At 37.2% G+C, this 14,811-nt stretch overlaps 1 long non-coding RNA gene across 1 annotated transcript; it reads right to left on the bottom strand.

The window, feature by feature from the left end:
• Positions 1-891: 891 nt before the first annotated feature.
• Positions 892-10,146, bottom strand: LOC130456483 (uncharacterized). Its single transcript, XR_008915429.1, has 3 exons — positions 3,016-10,146; positions 2,637-2,706; positions 892-2,000 (listed from the first exon to the last, which is right to left on the bottom strand). It is a non-coding gene; the product is annotated as an uncharacterized LOC130456483 (long non-coding RNA).
• Positions 10,147-14,811: the final 4,665 nt, after the last annotated feature.

Raw genomic sequence — 14,811 nt, 5'->3', positions numbered from 1 at the left:
CTGGCTACGTGATTTCAGCTGAAAGGGCAATTTGGAAGTAGCTCATAAGGCCCAGTAGTGTATAGATGTGACTTGAATCAATACTTTCATTGATGCTTTGAATCCACCAAGTACAATAAAACCTTGTTTTATGCAACCAAGATGTTCCAAGACCCTTTGCATTCGTTGAAACGCCTTACATGGTAGCAAATTTCATTATTTAATAAACATTTCTTATATGGTCATACCTAATCACTTTATGACTTTTTCTTAGGCTTACCAGAGCTACTGGCATTGCTACTCTTGTACTTTGGGACCATTATTAATAACTAAATAGTGTTAATGAAACAAAGAGAAGTGCTGCTATGATGTGGACACAGACATGATTTGTTACAAGTGAGAACTCCAGGACAAAAACTGATGTGGGTGCTATGTTTGGTGCAAAACAATGTAATAACTTGAAGTAGTGCTTCTCAGAGTGAGGATTAAGGTGCCTGGATGAATTGTTGCAAGATTTTCTTTATGCTGCTTGGGAAAATGGTGCAGATTTAGCACACAATTAAAATGTTTTATTTTACTTATTTTTCTGCCTTTTTCCCCACTTGCTTATACTTGAATTTGCATGTGTTGAGTTTACCTAAAACAAGTTCCTACCATATGGCTTATATTCATTGGCATTAGAGGGGTAATTTTATTTATTTTTATTTTTAATTGAAAATTCTTAATTAATTAGAATTATTATAATATATATTATATATAGTATAATAGAAATAATATAGAATTATAGAAATAAATTAATTTAGAATTAATTTAGAATATTTTCCCATGATTACATGATTCATAGTCTTTCCCTCCCCTCCCCCACAACCCCCATTGCAGAGGTTTTACATGTATCATTGATCAAGACCTATTTCCATATTATTAATAATTTTAATTGCACCAGGGTGATTGTTTAGATCTGTATCCCCAATCATATCCCCATCGATCCCTGTGATCAAGCAGTTGTTTTTCTTCTGTGTTTATGCTCCCACAGTTCTTCCTCTGGATGTGGATAGTGTCTTTCTCATAAGTCCCTCAGAATTGTCCTGGATCATTGCATTGCTGCTAGTAGTGAAGTCCATTACATTCAATTATACCACAATGTATCAGTCTCTGTGTACAATGTTCTCCTGGTTCTGCTCCTCTCACTCTGTATCACTTCCTGGAAGTTGTTCCAGTCCCCATGGAACTCCTCCACTTTATTATTCCTTTTAGCACAATAGTATTCCATCACCAACATATACCACAATTTGGTCAGCCATTCCCCAATTGAAGGGCATCCCCTCATTTTCCAATTTTTTGCTGCTAGTATTCCTTCACTAATAGATACCACAATTTATTCAGCCATTCCCCAATTGAAGGGCATCCTAGAGGGGTAATTTTAAATGGCTATTTTATCCTCACTGCTCTAAGGCCACAAAGAAAACTTTTTCTTTATAGCAAAAGTAGACAGGGATGGGCTTACCACTGTTGACTTGTCTTTGGCTAAGCCCAGAACTAAGAAGACCAATGACAATAGCAGTTGATGGCAGCGGTTGAGGTCTTCCATCCAGCTTCTCAATCTGGTGCATGTCAGGTGTGTTCTCAAAGGAATATATAGCCTAACATTCTACAGAAATGGAGTCGCCTACATATTCTTAATACTCTAATGATAGGATTCTTAGGAGAGTTCTACGACACAAATACCTTTAAGCTTCTTGTCATTTTAGCTATTTGAAAATGAAACCTAAAAATATAAATTCATTTATGATTTAAAAAATAATTATTTTCCAATTCCACATAGATTTTCTATGTACTACATTTTGGATACAAAGTAAAAAAAAAACCAAAATGGCCCTTGCCCTCAAGCTGTTTTCATTCTTGATTTAAAAAATTCAGTGTATACAATGTTTCTTGGGTAATATATCAATGACATATAGTAAGAATCACCTCTGGAACTGTGCATATGAGTATAGGTACTCCCACTAAGCTTTCGGATCACTCTGCAAATCAAAGAATAGGGTCGTAACTATATTTACCTTGGTTATATTGGAATTCACTAAGCACTGTGCCTGGGTACTTAATAAGTATTTATTGATTGATCTATGGAAGTGGGAGAGCTGGTCTATTTATGACACAAATGACTTAATTCCTCTGCACCCCAGTTTCTTCATCTGTAAAATGAAGAGAATTGGACTGGATGGCCTCTATGATTCCTTTTATATCTAAAGCTATGTCTTGGGGTCTTTGTTCTATGCCCAATGAACCCTGAAAACATTTTGTGTGAATTTCTCCTTTGTACTTAGCATATCCTAGTTTGTATTACTGTTATTACTTTACATGTCTTATTCTCTACTATGCTGTATCTATCTGGTCCTTTTAAACTGGAAAAACCCTGAATATGAATTTGGTGATAGTTCGTATGTCCACTGTCAAGGAACCTGTATAACTAAGTTCAGAGAAACTTATCACCAGGCTGGCCAAGGGAGTGATAACTTTTTGGGGCCACAGCATGGTGTGGTGGAGTTGATACTGGATCTGGAATTAGGAGGACCTGGCTTCAAATCTTTGCTCAGGTCCTTGCTGGTTATATGACCCTGGACAAGTCATTTTACCTCTAGAGACCTCAGTTTCCTCACCTTAAAAAATGATAACTTCCAAAGTCCTTTCCATCTCAAAATCAAAGACGTTGATCCTTTGAAATAGTTTCTTGGGGAGCCAAAGAAAAAAAAAGGTTAAATTTAACTAAAGAGATGATAACCTTGACATCAAATTAAATGAGACACATTAATTCTGAGTCCTCATTCCTGGCATTTGTCATTTTCCTACTAGAGAGTAAGCTCCATGAGGGTAGCCAGTCTGTCATCTCATTTTTGTGATTCCCTCAATACCCAGCACAGTATCACATGTGCAGTAGGCATTTAATATTCATTGAATTGCACAGAATTGAGTAGATCCTCTCTAGTTTTTAGATGTCTGAAGAAACTGCCTAAAGCAGAAAAAAAAAGCAATATTCACCATAAGGAAGAACAGTCCAACTATATTCAGTCTGGAAATCAGCAGGTTCACATGCTCTCTCCCAGGACCTCTGAATGAGTGTGTTTACCCAAGGTGTAAAGGAGCCTGTCAAAGAAAGAGGATCAGCCAGGTCCAGACACCTACCTTTATTTACAGTGGGAACTTGTTTCATGTGCTAGTTTGCCCTGTTAATTGTTATCTGGGCAAGGCCTCCATGTATGCACACAAAGCAGGGTAGGAAACCTGCCTAGCAGACAGCTTTGCAGTCTGTTCTCCTGTCTCTGGGCATGTGGCTAATACAGACACCACCAGACTGAAGCTTGGGCAGGTCTAGCTGAATGAATAGGCCCTGTGTTTTAAGAATCCTTCAAAATCTCTTTGCTCTCATTGTTGGGAGTCCTTTTCCCCTACAGATTACTTACCTCCGTCTAAGCATTTCAGTCCAATGTAACTTGGTCTTTCCCCAGTTGGGGTGAGGTGTGGGTGCACAGGCTCAAAGATTTAGAGCTCAAAAGGGCCTTTGAACTCATCTAGTCCAACCCCCTCATTTTACAAACAAGGAAACTGAGGCTTAGAGAGGTTAAACTCATTTTCCTCTTCTTATACAATGAGTCAAAGGAAAGAGCTGGGATTTGAAACCAAGTTCTTTGATTCTAAAGCCAATGATCTGCTTGCTTAATGGTGCTGCTGTTCTTCCTGAATGGCTTTCCTCATGCACCTGTGTTTGGGTTTCCTGTATACTTGTAGATAGAAGATGGGCTTAAATTATTTCTCAAGGTATCAAGCAATCAATAAAGACTTATTAATGACTTTCTTTGCTCCGGTTATTGTGCTATGCTCCATCGACACAAAGACAAAAATGAAATAATGCTTATCCTCAAGGAGCTTAAATTCTCTCTGGAGAGAGAACACACATTTGACCACAAGTGACTATGTATGGAAAGGTGCTGGGTCAATGCATGTGTTGCCTGTGCAGTGGGTTTATAGCACCATCAATTCAGCGCTGGCAGAAACTTTAAGATCAGTTAGCCTCAACCCCTTTTTAATGTGTGTATTTTATATGTGTGTAGGGGTATTCAGGGAGGACTAATATGGTATGAGGGCTTGCTGAGCCCTTTATAGGGCTACTCAGCCACCTTTGGGGTTTGCCTCTGGCTCCAAGAAGCATGCACTCCCCCAATGATGTCTTCAAGTATGTAGGGCAACCAACAAACAACCAGCATGCATAGCAGCCACACACCAGTAAACTGTCCCAGCAGACAACTAAACCAGGCTGAGGGTGACCCACAGGTCTCAAACTCATTGATGAAGTAGGGGGATGTCTACTCCAAGTATATGAAGACTTCCCCAGTGGAATGGGTAGATGAAAAATAATTTGTTCTAATGATAATGAAGATGGTAGAAGCAGGAGCGGTGGAGAGTTTAGAGCATGATCAGGCATTGAAGACACCAAGGCCATCTGCTGCATCCTGAGTCATTGCTGGGTGTTCTAATTGTTTTTCTTGCCACTGGACTTCAATGACTGGAAGAGAGAATAAGGCTGATGACTTTGAGAAACTCTACCTCACTTCAATCCGATTCTTGAGCAAGTCAAGATATCACCCCATGATGTCATGGGTCCCCTTCAAAATGAGGGACAAAACAATGACAATAAATGAAGAAACAGATCCAGAGAGATTGGGTGACTTGCCCAATGTCACACAGATAGTGAATTGCAGTTAGTATTTGAATACACATTTTTTAATTTCCCATTATAAGAAGTGGCTTCTTCCCTGAGGGTATGGGGGGGGCTATATGGTAGACTCTGAGTCAAACTGTCTGAGGTTTGGAGTATTTGAACACTGAAAGAGGTGTCCTTAATAGCACTTTCTTTTCTCTGGTGACTCTGTCTCAGGGGCCTGACAGAAAAAAAAAAGACCAGAATCCAGGAAATGCAGAGATATTCCACCTCAGAGGGGAGAAGGCTATGTAGATCTGGACTTGGGGATAATCCTTAAATCTGTCAAAAGATCACCTGTCATCTGTTTCAATTGGGGACAAATTTAAAAAAGGAAATACCTTGGACTTGCTGTCTGATGGCTTAGGTAAATTGGGAGATTTTATTTTTCCTTTGGATATTAAAGATTATTAATTTTTAGAAAGAGTAAAGTGAGAGAAATTCTTTCTCCAGATTACTTATAATCAAGATAGACTCTCATCTGGCTGAGATAATGAGGTGTCCAATGAAAAAAGGAATAAATTTAAATGACTTTATAAGATCTCAGTTAGTCAACAAGCATATATCAATTACCTACTATATGCCAGGTATTGTGTTGGGCCTGTGTTCGTGAACCTATGGCACACATGCTGGAGGGGACTGCTCCCTTCCCCCCCTCCATGAACCTGAGGACATTTCTCCCATCACCCATCTCTCTGCTCAGCAGTCCAATGGGAGCACTTTTCCCCTCCCCTGTCTAGGGTAAGGGGGCAACTCACATGTGGTGTGAAGGTTGCAGTTTGGGCACTCAGTTTCTAAGGTCTCTAAAAGGTTTGTCATCACTGTACTAGGCAATAAAGACCCAAAGACAAAAGTGAAATAGTGTCTGTCTTCAAGAAGCTTACAGTCTATCAAGAGAGAGAACATTTATAAATATAAGAATATATGAGACATATACAAAGCCAATGTAGGATAACCTTGTATGGGAAGGCACCAAGACAATGAATACTTGGTACCTAATAGTGAAGCTTGCTCATTATTGCATCAATTTTGCCACTCAAAGTGCCTAACATTTGAAAGACAAAATGGCAACCAGGATTTTTTTTTAATGTGGACATATTTTCTGTAATTGTAAGCATGCTCTAGGAGTCTAAGAGATCTATCTATAATTTCCCTTAAGGGATTCCCCTTCATTGAAACAAGTCTCAACCCTTCCATGCTTGAATAAGTAGTTTCATCTACTACAACATTCTATTTCAGTCTCAATGTTTATTGGCTAGAGCTAATGATAAAGATGGAGGTTATTGAAGTATAAAATGTTAATGTATTTAGTTTTGTGTCACTGTCCTCTCTTTGAGATAATCTCTAGACCTGGATGGACAGGAGTAAGGTGTTGGCTATGGAAAATCAGATATTTTTTTCTTCACTGTTTTTTCTTCTTCTAATCAGTCATAGTACTAACTCACAGATCAAAGATTTAGAGATGGAAGGCTTTACATTTTTTCTTATTTGGTGGCTAACATTTTGGAGTGACACTCCCAAAAGGTAGCCAGATTAGTTTTTAGATAATAGTCTATTACTGGGTCTACTATTGGACAGCCCCATCCAGAGCTTGGGTTCCCTGTGACGAAGCTATATTAAAAAATTCAAGGTTACCTCCATGCCATTTTGAGGCACCAGAGAAAGACTTCAGTGAACAATTTTTAACTTATTTCAATTGAATTTGGCTTGTGGGAAATGGTTACCAAAATATGTGATCACACTGAGTGTGGTCTTGTGGTTCACAAAGCCAGTAGTTTTATTAAGGAGAAGGATGTTTCTAAAAGCTTTCTCCATGGATAAGTCACATAACCACTTTTGCCTTCATTGTTTGGGTTCTGCTGAGATGGGTGTGCTTTGCAAAGCAGAGATGTTTGATTTGGTTAAATTCTCTCCCAGGCTCCCATGGGCTCTCAACTTACCATGGGTAGGTTTTCCATGAAGCTCCCACTGTGAAGATTGCCGAGGAAAAGCCAATGTGGGGAAGCCAAGGAGTCCCACAATAAAGCTTTCCAAAGCTATAATTTCTGGACTGCTTTCCTGCTGACAGGATTCAAAAAGGAACTGAGCTAGCCTCTCCGTTATCTTGCCCCTCATAATTGGGCCCACGTTCTCTTGTGGTTAGGCCTTCAGAAGGAACTCGTTAGTAACTGACATTTTGGCCGAGCCAGTATTCAGGGAAATGCCGATCTGTAAGTCATTTAGATCTTTGGCCATCTGCTCCGCTTTAATTTCCCAGTTGATATTTCTACATACTTGATTTCCTTCCCAATCTGATAGAATAACTAGCACCCCAGAAAGATGTGTCTCAGTGCCAAGCATTCCCAAATGCCCACCTCACCCAACGGTCCACATTTTGTGTCAAAGTTTGCTTCCTCTAATGATTCAGGTTGGAGCACCAAAATTAACGATGCATGTGGGAACCTGTCAGAATGAAAATGAAAAAGGCCCAGATGTCATTGAAGGCCTGGATGGTTTAAATTCAAGGATAAGATTCCATCTGTAGAGCTTTAACTTGAAAAGGCTTCTTCCATATCCTGCCTTCATTTTCTTTGTTCTCATACTTCAAGTTTTCTGATTTCCCTGCTGGCTTTGTGGTCACAAGAAGTTCTGTTTGAGAAAACATTCCTGTCGGGAAGAGACCTGCCTCTGAATTTACTGAGAAGTAGACAGGAGACAAATGCAGAATTTTAGAGTGAGACAGGGTCTGAGAAGTTATCTAGAATGCGAAGAAAACTGACCTTCAGAAAGGGGAACGTATTAGGTGAAGGTCCCATGCCTGACATATTGCTAGAGCTGGGTTAGAATGCCCATCTCCTGATTCCTGTCCCTACCACACTATGGCATTACTAAACCAGGGCTATAGAGCTGCCAAACCGTAGCACGTGGTATTCCTAAACTTTGGCACAGAGGCTCATCTGACCATAGATTTACAACTTTAAGAGACTTTACAGATCATTTTAATCTACATTTTACAGATAAGAAAATGGAGGTGTAGAAGTGTTGAGTGACTTGTCCAACATAGTAAATAGATTTCTATTATTCATTTAAGCCTAATTCTATGTGATCCCATGTCTTTTTGTCCATTAGGTTTTCTTGGCAAAGAAAACTGGAGTGATTTACAATTTCCTTGTCCAGCGTGTCCCCATTTTACAGATGAAGAATTGAGGCAATTAAAGGTTAAGTGTCATTCTCAAGGTCACACAGCTAGTAAGTGTCTAAGACCAGAATGGAACTCAGATCTCCCTGACTCCAGGCATGGTGCCCTATTCACTGTGTCACCTAAGCGCTCAATTATGAAATAAAGCAGTTGGACTAGATGGTGTCTAAGGTGCCTCCTAGCTCCAAGCCAATGTTTTTTTGACCTATGAATTGGTACTCTAACTATTTGGAATTTGGGGGAAATGGTAAAAAAGAACATCCAGTTTTCTAAAGCTAACTCTTAGATGCTATTTATCCATGCCCACTGTCTCTGAGATAGGACATTGACACTAAAAAACAAACAAACAAACTTACAAAAAATGCCAATTCACATTCTGACCTCATCTTTAACCAAAAAATAGCAAGTCAGTAAGCATTTTTTTATAAAAGATATTTTATTTTCCCAATGATATGTAATAACAATATTCACCATGTGTTTTCTGAAATTCTAAGATCTGAATTGTCTCTCTCCCTTTCCGCCCACCTCCCAGAAATGGCAAGCAATTTGATCTGGTTATACATGTATTATCTTCAGCAAGCATTTATTAAGCCCCTCTGATATGCCAGATACAATGCTAAATGCTAGGGGTACAAAGGTAAGAACCCCCCAAAACCCCCCAAACAAAAAGGTGGTTCACAGTTTAATAGGGGAGACAACATGCAAACAAGGGAGGAGAGGGAAAGAAGGGAATAAATATGTATTATTATCTCTATTTATAGTTAAGGAAACAGAACCTGAATGAAGTTAGACAATTTGCCCATAAACCCACATCTAGTGCCAGGGCCAATATTTATAACAAAGAGTCTTCTGATTCCAAGTTCAATGGTCTTTTTACATACCTTCCCTACTAATACTAGTTTATACTTTAATTGCATTTTATAGTTTGCAAAGCCTTTTAATCACAACTACCCTTTGAGAGAGGTAGAGCAAATGTTATTATATTTATTTCACAGATGAAGAAATTAAGGTTTAATGACTGAGGGATTTATCCAAGGTCACACAATTGGTCCATGTCAGAGCAGGGACTCAGATCTGCATCTTTTGATTCCAAATCCATCATTAATTTTCCTTTACCATCTTCTTCACTGTCACTGCTTTAATTATATTCTCAGAAATTGCTCATCAACTTACATTCTTAGAGTTGCTTAGAGCACTAAGAGTTTAAGCGACTTATCCAGAGTCTCATAGCCATTATGTGTCAGAGGTTGTAACCGCGAAAATGTGGGTTTCAAGACTGTGAATTGCCAAAACTGTAAAGATAATTTTTAGTGTCTTGCTTTAAATAAAAAATAAGTGGTTGTCATGGGAAAAATTCCCAAATATGAAAATGCCCAAGTCAGCTGGGTTTTATGGAGATTTTAATTAATACGAATGAAGGAATTAAGGAAAGGGAGAGAGAGAGAATAAAAGAAAATAGTATGAAGGGCCTGAGCCTTAAGAGAGACTAGTCAGTCTTTAATCACTCACCACAAGATCGTCCTAAAGCAAAACTCCAGTCCTTTACTGAAATCCTCAATTCCTGAACTGAGTTCAGGGACCCAGCTCCTCCAACTAACTCCAAACTCTTCTAAGTTCAGAGAGCCAGCTCCTTTTAAAGAGAAATTTCTCTTATGTCACCTCTCCTAAATTTTCACATCTACCAATCACAGTAGATGTTTTCCCCAGGACTGTCCATTCTTAGTTCACATCTTCTTTTGTTCTCACCTTCTCTGGGTAGACTAAAACTTCACACCTCTTTTGTTAAGCTTGCCTTTTGTAAGTTGCTTGACCTTTTAGTGATTAATTTAACTTTTATAGGTACTTAGCACCCTTTTGTATTAGATCTAAAAATAGACCACCTAGCTTAGGGGTTTTGCTTCACTATAAGTATGAGTTGGGGGCTTTTCATTGTTCAGAAAGGAGTTTACAACTTTATCTTCCCCTAAAGTATGCCTAAGTATGGGTGGAATAATGTTAAAATTCCCAATACATTCCTGATCAAGTACCTCCATTTGTTACAATAAGGGAATAGCTTAACCAAATCTTCTAAGGTAGAGTCTGAGCAGTTTTTAAGATTCACAAGGTAGAACTTGAACTCAGAACTTTGTGTTAGAAACAAAGACAAAATAAAGCAATCCTTACCCTCAAAGAGCTTGTATGCCCTATACATTTTCTCTTTTATTTCTGAGGTTGTCTGTTTATTTTAAAACACCTCATTTTTTTACATTTTATTTTTTTCTCAATTACATGCAAACAAAAATTTTTAACATTATTTAAAGCATTTTTTGAGTTCCAAATTCTCTCTCTCCCTACTCTCCTTGATCTCTGAGAAAGCAAGCAATTTTATATAGATTATACCTATGCAGTCATGCAAAACATTCCCATATTAGCCATGTTGCAAAAGAAAATGCAGACAAAAAAAAACAATTAAAAAAGTTAAAGAAAAGTATGCTTCAATCTGCATTCAGACTCAATAAATTCTTTCTCTGATGGTGAAGATCATTTTTCATCATAATGCTTTGGAATTGTTATATTGCTAAGAATAGCTATGTGATTCACAGTTGGTCATTGTACACTATTGGTGTTACTATATACAATGTTCCTGGTTTTATTCACTTCACTTTGTATCAGTTCAGTTGAGTTTTTCCATATTTTTTTTGAAACCATTCTGCTCATCATTTCTTATAGCATAATATTCCATCATAATCATATATCACAATTTGTTTTGCCATTCCCCACTTTATGGGCATGACCTCAATTTCCAGATCATTGACACCATGAAAAGAACTACTATAGATTTCGTACAGATAGGTTCTTTTCATTTTTCTTTGATCTCTTTGGGATACAGACTTAGTAATGGTATTTCTGGGTCAAAGGGTATGCATGGTTTTATAGCCATTTAGGCACAGTTCCAAATTGCTGCCCAGAATGGTTGGATTCATTTACAGCTCACCAACAATGCCCCCCAGTTTTTCCACATTGCATCCACATTTATCATTTTCCTTTTATGTCATAATAGTTCATCTGATAGGTGTGGGGAGGTACCTCAGAGTTGTTTTAATTTGCATTCCTTTAATCAATAGATTGAGAGCAATTTTTCATGACTATAGAAAACTCTGATTTCTTCTTCTGAAACTGCCCGCTCATATCCTCTGGCCATTTTATCAATTATTCTTATAAATTTACATTATAATTATAAATCTAAATTCTCATAAATATCTCATATTCTTAAAAATTTGACTCAGTTCTCTATATATTTGAGAAATGAGCCTTTACCAGAGAGATCTGCTGTGAAAATATTTTCCCCAGTTTCCAGCTTCCTTTTTTATCCTGACTATATTGGTTTTGTTTGTGCAAAAACTTTTAAATTTGATGTAATCAAAATTGTCCATTTCACATACTATGATGCTCTATATGTTGTTTGGTCATAAATTCTTCCCTTGTCCTTAAAACTCATAGGTAAGATATTCCATGTTCCTTGAATTTGTTCATGATATCACCCTTTATATTGAAATAATGTACTCATTTTTACATTATCTTGGAATGCAGTGTGAAATGTTGGTCTAGATCTGGTTTCTGCCAAACTGCTTTCTAGTTTTTCTAGCAATTTTTGTCAAATAGTGATTTCTTGTCCCAAAATTTTAGGTCTTTTGGTTTGCCAAATACTAGATTACTATGGTTGTCTCCTACTGTGTATTGTGTACTGAATCTATTCCACTGGTCTACCACTCACATTTTTAGCCAGTACCATATTGTTTTGATGATTACTGCTTTGTAATACAGTTTGAGGTCTGGTATGACTAAGCCACCTTTTGTCACAATTTTTTTCATTGATTTTCTTGATTGTTTTCACATGAATTTTATTATTTTTTTCTATCTCTATAAAATAATTTTTGCTAATTTGATTGTTATGGCACCCAATAATTAAATTAATTTAGGTAGAATCGTTACTTTTATTATATTGACTTCCATGAGCAATTAAAATTTCTCCAAATGTTTAGATCTGACTTTGTGTGAAAAGTGTTTTGTAACTGTGTTCATATAGTTCCTGTATTTTTTGGGCAGGTACACTCCAGAGTATTTTAAATGGAAATTCTCTTTTTAGCTCTTCCTGATGGTTGACTTGGTTGGTAATATATACAAATGCTGATGATTTATGTGCATTTATTTTATGTCCTGCAACTTTGGTAAAGTTGTTAATTATTTCAAATAGTTTTTTAGATGATTCTCTGGGATTCTCTAAGTATGCCATCATATAATCTGCAAAGATGAAAAACACTTTTGATGTGTTAAAAGACCCTGATTATAGGAGAAGCCTTTAAATAAGTTATGTCTAAGAACAGAAGTACCACATTTATACTAATTTTTTGATATTTGATGGGAGGGTGTATGGTATAGTGGAAAACACACCATCTCTGGAGAAAAGGAGTCAAGAGTTCAAATCCTATTTCTGACACTACCTGTGTAACTTTGGGCAAATTGCTTAACTTCTTTCAGCTTCAGTTTCCTTATCTGTAAAGTGAGAGAATTGAGACTTCTGAGGACCCTCCCAGGTCTAGTTTGAGCATACTACAGTGCTTATTAATTCAATTCATGAACTCTCTGTGAACCATGTAAAATTTGTGCCCAGGGGTTGTATAGACAGTGAAGGGGATGATGGGGCTATGCTTTGTGTGAGAAAATATTACTTGAATGTTTTTGATTTATTGGATAAAGACCAATATAATACATTTTAATGGTACATAAACTCACCTGAAAAACATCAGTTTTCTTCTGAGTGTCACTTAGTGGATTGAGAGTTAGCTTTGATACCAGGAAGTCCTGGATTCAAATGTTGCCTCATATACATTACTAGTAGTGGAATCATAGGTAATTCATTTAACTTCTTAGTGCCTCAAGACACACACTAAAGCTCTAAGTTGAAGACACAAATCAAAGGAGGGAGGAATTTTGATGAAATCATAGCTACGAAGACCCATCTCCCATATAAAAAAATGTCTTCTGCAACACAGGTTTGGCCTCTGTTAAAAAACAACAAACAAATATCTGAACAAATTTAAAATACCTAAGTTTGGGGCAGTTAGGTGGGTCAGTGGAAAGTCAGGCCTGGAAATGGGAAGTCTACATTCAAATTTGACTCAGACACTTTTCTAGCTATGTGACCCTGGGTAAGTCACTAAACTCCAAATGCCTAGTCCTTTTCACTCCTCTTCCCTGGAAGTGATGTTTAGTATTGATTCTAAGACTTTAGGTAAGAATTGTTTTTTTTTTTAAACCTAAGTTCTTAGGATCATACTATTATCATTATAAATCTGTAGGCAAGGGGGAGTTTAGAGGCCATCTAGGTCATCTCCCTGATATTAAAAATAAACAACCTGAAGTATAGAGAGAGCAACTTGCCCAAGATAAAATAGGTAGTAGGTGACAGAAATAGAATCCAAAGCTAGTAGGTCAAAGAGACCCCAGGGTCAAGTCTTACCTCTATGACAACTTCTTTTGTGACTTGGGGAAAATTTCTCCCACCTCAATATTTCTGCTGAAATTTCTTACAATTGCAGCCTCTCTCACACCTGACCCCTTCTCAATTTTCACACAATTATGCCAGTTCTGGTCTTCATCATCTCTTACCTAGACTATTGAAAGGCTCCTCTATGGCCTTTCCTGGCCTCACGTTTCTCTCCATTCTGATTCATTCTCTAATCCAAATTCCATTCATTCTCTATCTCTATTCCATTCTCTATTCTATTCTCTATGCTGAAATCTTTTTCCATAAACAAAATTCTGACTGTGTTACTCTCCTGTGTAATAAGGTCTAATGACTCCTTATTTCCTCTAGGATAAAAACATCAACTTCTTTTGCCTTTAAAAAATCTCTACAGCTTGAATTCAACTTTCTTTTCAACCTCGTAATCTATTACCATTGCCTCCTTTCTAAATTCTATGGTTTTCTCTCTGTTCCTCACATGGTATTTCATCTTTTGTTATATCTTTTTATTTTGTTCAGTTTTGTTTTAATTTTTATCTTAAATGGCATTTTCTTAATCACAGCAGAATATAAAGTAGAATTCTGTAGAAAGTGAGGAATTTCCATTTCATATGGCTTATTTATATATGTGCACATGTATAAATTCTATACATTACTTTCAAAACTGTCCTGTTTGTCTATGCTTCCTTCTGAACTTCCTTTTGTTCTCTTCTATGCCTTAAAAAAGTTTCCCATAATGCTCTTTTTTGGGGGGGCATCTCTATTTCTAGTCCCTTTCCCTCACCCCACCTCCTTTCAATTAAGATCTTAGAGAAAAACGGAGTAGGGAACAACTTTGTAACAAATACATATGTTTGAGCAAAATGAATCCACTCAGTATCTGTGTCCAAAGATATATGTCTCCATACCTTACATTCATCACCTCTCTGTTAGGAGGTGGGTAACATACTTCATCATAGGAGTCATCCCATTGATCAGAGTTCTGAAGTGTTTCAAACAGGTCTTTCTTTTTAATGTTACTGTCCTTGTATAAATCATTCCCCTGGTTTCTACTGACTTCATTACACATTATTTCATACTGCCCAGGATTCTCTGAAATTGTTTCTTTTCTCATTTCATATGGTACAATAATATTTTATTATGTTCAATATGTACCACAACATGTTCATCTATTCCCCTCAATTCACTAAGATGAAATCAAAGGCACTCCTTTAAATTCCAGCTCTTTTCTCTTGTATCTCTATTCATTTTAATCCCACCTTCAAGACCAGGAAGTTTGTTTTGTTTATGACTCAGTTCCTTGTCTGGTATTATCTTCCAACAATTCTCTTCTCCACATCCCATTTCCTTTAGTATCCTTGTTGAGTTAGATGTATACTTACACCAAATGATTTG

This window comes from Monodelphis domestica, chromosome 1 (assembly GCF_027887165.1).
Source record: "Monodelphis domestica isolate mMonDom1 chromosome 1, mMonDom1.pri, whole genome shotgun sequence".
NCBI classification, from domain to species: Eukaryota; Metazoa; Chordata; class Mammalia; order Didelphimorphia; family Didelphidae; genus Monodelphis; species Monodelphis domestica.
The sequence above is the reverse complement of the archived record's forward strand: the minus strand, read 5'-3'. Positions and strand labels throughout refer to the sequence as shown.